This window comes from Acyrthosiphon pisum, unplaced genomic scaffold, assembly GCF_005508785.2.
Source record: "Acyrthosiphon pisum isolate AL4f unplaced genomic scaffold, pea_aphid_22Mar2018_4r6ur Scaffold_21839;HRSCAF=25022, whole genome shotgun sequence".
NCBI lineage: Eukaryota > Metazoa > Arthropoda > Insecta > Hemiptera > Aphididae > Acyrthosiphon > Acyrthosiphon pisum.
Window position 1 is genome coordinate 31,286 of NW_021771347.1, and position 5,897 is coordinate 37,182.

At 25.7% G+C, this 5,897-nt stretch overlaps 1 pseudogene; it reads left to right on the top strand.

The window, feature by feature from the left end:
- The first annotated feature begins 748 nt into the window (after positions 1 to 748).
- Positions 749 to 2,037, top strand: LOC115034975 (annotated as a pseudogene).
- Positions 2,038 to 5,897: the final 3,860 nt, after the last annotated feature.

Sequence of the window (5,897 nt, forward strand, 5' to 3'; positions counted from 1 at the left end):
GTGTACACTAATTAGTGTAGTGTCAGGGGAAAGTTTAAGGGGTGTGATTAAAAATCTGTTTTTAAAACAAACGTTTTTGGTGTTGATTAATCAGCTGATAATTTTTATCAATTTTAATAACTGATAATAATTTATTTCTATTGATAGTATAATTGATCAATTAATTAAATTAATAATAAATAATTAATTACTTTTTTTAACAAAAAATTCAGGGGATGGAGACTTCGTCTTCCGATGAGGACATTTTGTTAGAGCTGTGGAATCCTATCAAAATCTCAGCAGCTGTATATGTAAACGATGACGACGATGATGGTAAACATTGTACAATGATTTATGATCCTGTTTAGGGTTTGAGCTATACTATGTTTTTAATCTTTCTGAATAAATATGATCTCTTTGATTACTGTCTATAGATGTAGAAGATATTATTAATGTTATGCATCCAGTTATTAACAGTATTCAAAGGATTGATCGGGTTAAAATTACTAACTATCTTGAAATAGTTTCTAACTACAGCGACAAAGACTTTCTCATGCATTTTAGATTTAATAGAGATGCAGCCAATGAACTTATCAATTTATTTAAAATGTCAAGTTTTTATACATGTTTAAAAGGTATAATTAATTATAAGATGATGCATATTGCATAATAGTTTTTGACTGATTCTTAATGTTATGTATGTATGTATTCATATATATTTACATTCACAGGGCCTGCAGGTCGAATTCCATTGAGTCCAGAGAAACACATGTTAACATTCTTATGGTTTGTTGGTCACCAAAGCTCCAGTTATAGAGACGTTGCTGATCGGTTTGGTATAACATTAAGTGCATTGTTTGATGTTATTACTCGTGTTGCTGATTTTCTTATTTCCATTGCACCTACTGTTATAAAATACCCAAATTCTAATGAAAAAAAGCAAACATCTGAATATTTTTTTCGGACCAAAAAATTTCCTAAAGTAATTGGTAAGCATCAATACCTTGTTGGGTAGGATTGGCGTGTTGGGAAGTTTGGAATTTTTCCACTTGTTTCAAAAGAATCCTTAGAAGTTTAATATTGTATAAAAAAATAATTTATAAAAATGTTACATATTTTAATATTTGTAGTCTTTACATCGTTTTATTAGTTTTAAACTTTTAAAATAAACAATTCAAAAATTGTGTAAAAAGAAAATTTTCCTCCCACTGCGCAACTGGCCATGTATATTATATCTTATATAGTTATTTTAAACAATTGTGACGTTCTCTAAAATGTAGGTAGTCTCGTATAACGTGTAAGCAGTGATTTGTTAAATGTATAAGAATTTATTCCATAGGGGCTATTGACGGAACACATATAAGAATAGACAGGCCTGAAGTAGATCCTGATTCATATATAAATCGCAAACAGTATCATTCTATTCAGTTACAGGGACTTGTCAATGAAAATAAAAAATTTATAGATGTATTTATTGGATACCCTGGCTCAGTGCACGATGCCAGAGTATTTAAAGAGTCTGCATTATTTCGATCATTACCAGATTTGTGTTCAGGTAAAATTAAATTCGATTTTAAATTAAGAATTAAAAAAAAAATGAAATACTATTAAAATTAATTGATAACTAATTTTTGTTGTAGGTGATTACTATATTTTGGGTGACAGTGCATATCCATTACGAAAAGAAGTAATGGTTCCATACAAGGATAATGGGCACCTAACAAGAAACCAAAGAAATTTTAATGTAAGACTTAGTGGTTGTAGAGTTGTTGTGGAACATGCTTTTGGAGAACTGAAGCAAAGGGGTTTCGACAACTTTACTTCCTAAAATTAAGAAAAATTGAACGAATAGTGAAAGTAATCCATGCCTGCTGCGTTTTACATAATTTATCTAATTCAAATGATATATCAATGTTTGAAGATCCATTTGAAGATTCTGTATTACAAGATACTGAAAATCAAGATGATGAAGATAATACTGAAATTGTTCACAATGATCGGTATGTGCGACGCCTAAGAGATGATTTATGTATTCAAATTTCAAATTTACCTATTTAATTAATTTACACAAATATAAATACAATATAATAAAGAAATATTCAATGTCAAATTGTACGATTGGTAAAAAATAAACACATTTTGTATCTTGTAATATAATTTATTTTTGACAAATTTAAAAAAAAAATTGAGTATCAAGTATTTAACAAAACAAATATACTTTTGATATAAACAAAAACAATACAATTTAAATTCAGGCCTAATCAGACTTTTTAAGTACAAACAATTTCAACTTCTTAATTGTATGAAGATCTTTTAATATTAAAATTAATAATAATAAATGAATTTCAAGTATTTAATAAACAAATAAACTTTTTATATAAACAAAAACAATACAATTCAAATGCACGCCTAAATGCCTAATCAGACTTTTTAAGTACAAAATAGTTCAACTTCTTAACTGGATTAAGATCTTTTAATATTAATAATAAATGAGTTTCAAGTATTTAACCAAACAATATACTTTAGCTATAAAAACAACATTTTAAATTTATATCAGACTTTTAAAATAATAAATAGTTATACATTTTAAAGTATAATAAAACTTAATAAATGTAATACATAACATTAATTTACTTTTTTAATAACATTTTTTTCATCATTTCTAGTTTTTCCTCTTTTATTTTTAAGATACTATTGCAAAATGTCTCTGCCTTTTCAGTTTCTTCTGTATATTTCACAAGTAATTTATTTTCAAATTGTTGGCGTTCTACATGGCGTGTAGATATAGCATTTTTTATTTGTTGCAGACTTTCATTGTAGAGTTGCAAACCTCTGGCCGTGGTTAAAGTTTTTGGTCTTTCCCTGCATATTTCATTGCTTATGCTTGGATATGGAGAATCCATAGAACTATGAGAAGTATTGCGATCATATATATTTTCTTCTATGCCATCTGATACTTTCGATATTTCTCTGTAATAAATAATTGAATAAATTATTGAATTATAATGCTATATAACCATCATGAAACACATTCCAATTCACGATTTGAAAAAGTTTAATTAATAATACAAGCAATAGTAACAATAATATTATATAATATATAATATTATATAATATAATATTTATATGTTACCTATCAAATGAGTTAACTGTATTTGAACTTGATATATGAATTCCGGTTCTGTCACTGGTTACTACAGGATTAATATTATGACGTTTACCAAGGAGAACTTGCAATTCACTATAATGATAAAACAAATTTTAGTTATAATTAAATATATACCTAATAATAATAATTTATAATTTTATAATATAACTATAATTCAAAAATAATATTAACCTATACAACACATACATATTTCAGCAGTTGATATTGAAATACTATGTGTGATATAGTGTTAAATATTGGGTTAGTCATTTTTTTATTAAGCAAGAACTCATTTTATTTAAATGTATTAAAGAATAATTATTAACCATCTATATTAAATAAAAATTCTATGTGAAATTAAAATCTAATAAAAGTATCAAATTGTATTATTTGTATATATTATGATTTATGACAAATGCATACTCTTCATAAGCACATGTTTTTCTTCCATTTCCAGTTTGTTTGTTATGATGTTTAGTATCCACATAATTTCTTTTTAATGTTTTAAAACGGTTTTCTGCTTGGTCTACATCAACATCATAACCTTTTTCTTTTAATTCTTCTGTGATTTTTTCCCACATTTTTTTAAATGTCTTAATTTTTCTCTGTGATACCATTGGATGGTAGGTTTGATACAAGTCCAATAATAATTTCGAGGCAGAATTAGACCATATGTATGGAGTTTTTTTCCTTTTTTCTCCTATTTGATTTGTTACAACTTTTTCTGGTTTTTCACTCTAAGTAATTAATAAATATAATAATACTATTTAAATGTAGGTCTTTACCTATTGATATTTAGTTTAAAATAAAATTAAAATAAAATTTTGTATTGAATATGCACACAACACAAAAATAGATTTTCTTAAACATTTTTTTAAATGTTAAATTATTATTGTAGCCCTGTATGAAATGATTTATTGAAAATTAAATTTAAAAAAAATTATTACTTTAAGAGGTGTAAGGAAATGTATAAAAGCTGCATGATGTCAAATTACTCGGCTCATCGTAATTGCCTATCTTAGATGTGTAACAGTTCCTTGCTTCACACAAAGATTTAGCAACTTAAACATTTTATTTTTGAAATTTAATTTGAGTATAAATGTGTGAATTTATGCGTTTAAGACTATAAAGGTATCAGAATTTCAATATAATGTTAGGTTTTTAAATATTAATAATCTTTAAAGTGATATTTTTGTTAAATGGCAATTTGAATATAAAATAAATAAATTCAAAAATGTATCTTTTAAGATTCTTAATATTTGAAAACTAAAGGTTATATTGAATTGTGATACTTGTATCATCTTAAACACATTTAATTAAATTGAATTTCAAAAATAAAATTTTTGGGTTGTTAAATTAAATTAGCCAATGACAGGAGGACTCTTACATACAGGTTTTAACAAAACATACATACCTCTAATGGCTGAACTTCAGATGTAAAAGAACTTAAAGAAGGCACAACTGTTGGAATAGGTTTAGTGTTAATAAGATATATAGTATCTTCATTTTCATACTGCAAAACATCAGCTTCCCACTTAATAGTGTCCATTGAAATAGACAACATCGTACCGTCTATAATATTAGTGTATATATTATAATATTAACACACAATATCATGAAACTTAGTTACTTTAACTTAGTAAGAACACAAATAAATTGTATATTTTTATTTAATTTATAATTTATATTTACCATCGCATTTGCAAATGACGAGACCATCGTCATCTAAAACGATTTCACCTTCTCCTGTACGACATATTCTACCGTTAAGTATTTTCATGATTGAGGTGAAGCACTTGATGGAACCTTGTATTACAAAAAACAACACTACCTACTTAAAACATTAATTTGAAAATAGAAATAGAACTACAACAGTCTAGTGTGTACAGAACACGATTTAAGATCGTGCTACAGAATCAACTATTTGCTGATAAGAATAAGAAATGATAACGATCAACACCTACACCGGCTACACCTCCTCAGGGGTCGGTGTGAAGAAAGTGTACACTGATGTAACACTTTTTTAAAACGAACAGGGTGTACAACTACACTATTTCAAAACGAACGCTTTGGTGTACACTTATTGTGAAAAAGTGTACACTTTTTGTCAAAACGAACAAACCTATTATTGTTTTCAATTACATAGTTTAGATACATTATTGTTTTCAATTACATAGTTTAGATACATTGTTGGTTTCACCACATATTTCATGTTACATTTGTTATATATTATTGACAAAAGATACAAAGTACAATCCACTATGTATTTTTGATATTACAATCAGTATTTGAATTATCATCTATGTTAGTATTGTATATGTTTAACAAATATTTCTTTTTAATTTTACAATTATAATCTTATCTTATGGTTAATATTTCTATACAATATAAATTCCTTATTCTATTACAATATATTTTTTTTTCATGCAATATATATATATACTGTTATGTATTTTCCCAACACCATGTTAATAATATTTTAATATACTTATAATGTGCAAATTATTTTATGTATTATAATATTTCCTTACGTTTCCTAATCCTTATATTACTTTATTAATATATTTTTTTCTATATTTTTCTCGTATATATATATATTTCCCATAATATTTAAATCTTATTTCTATTTATTATATATTTAATTATCGCGTGTTTTTATCTTATTTACTGCAGGTCCAAACCAGCAATAAACTATTCAATTAAAGTTGTATTTCTGGTTCAGTACAGCATTAAAATGATTTTATTATTAATTTTTTTTTTCTTGTATTTA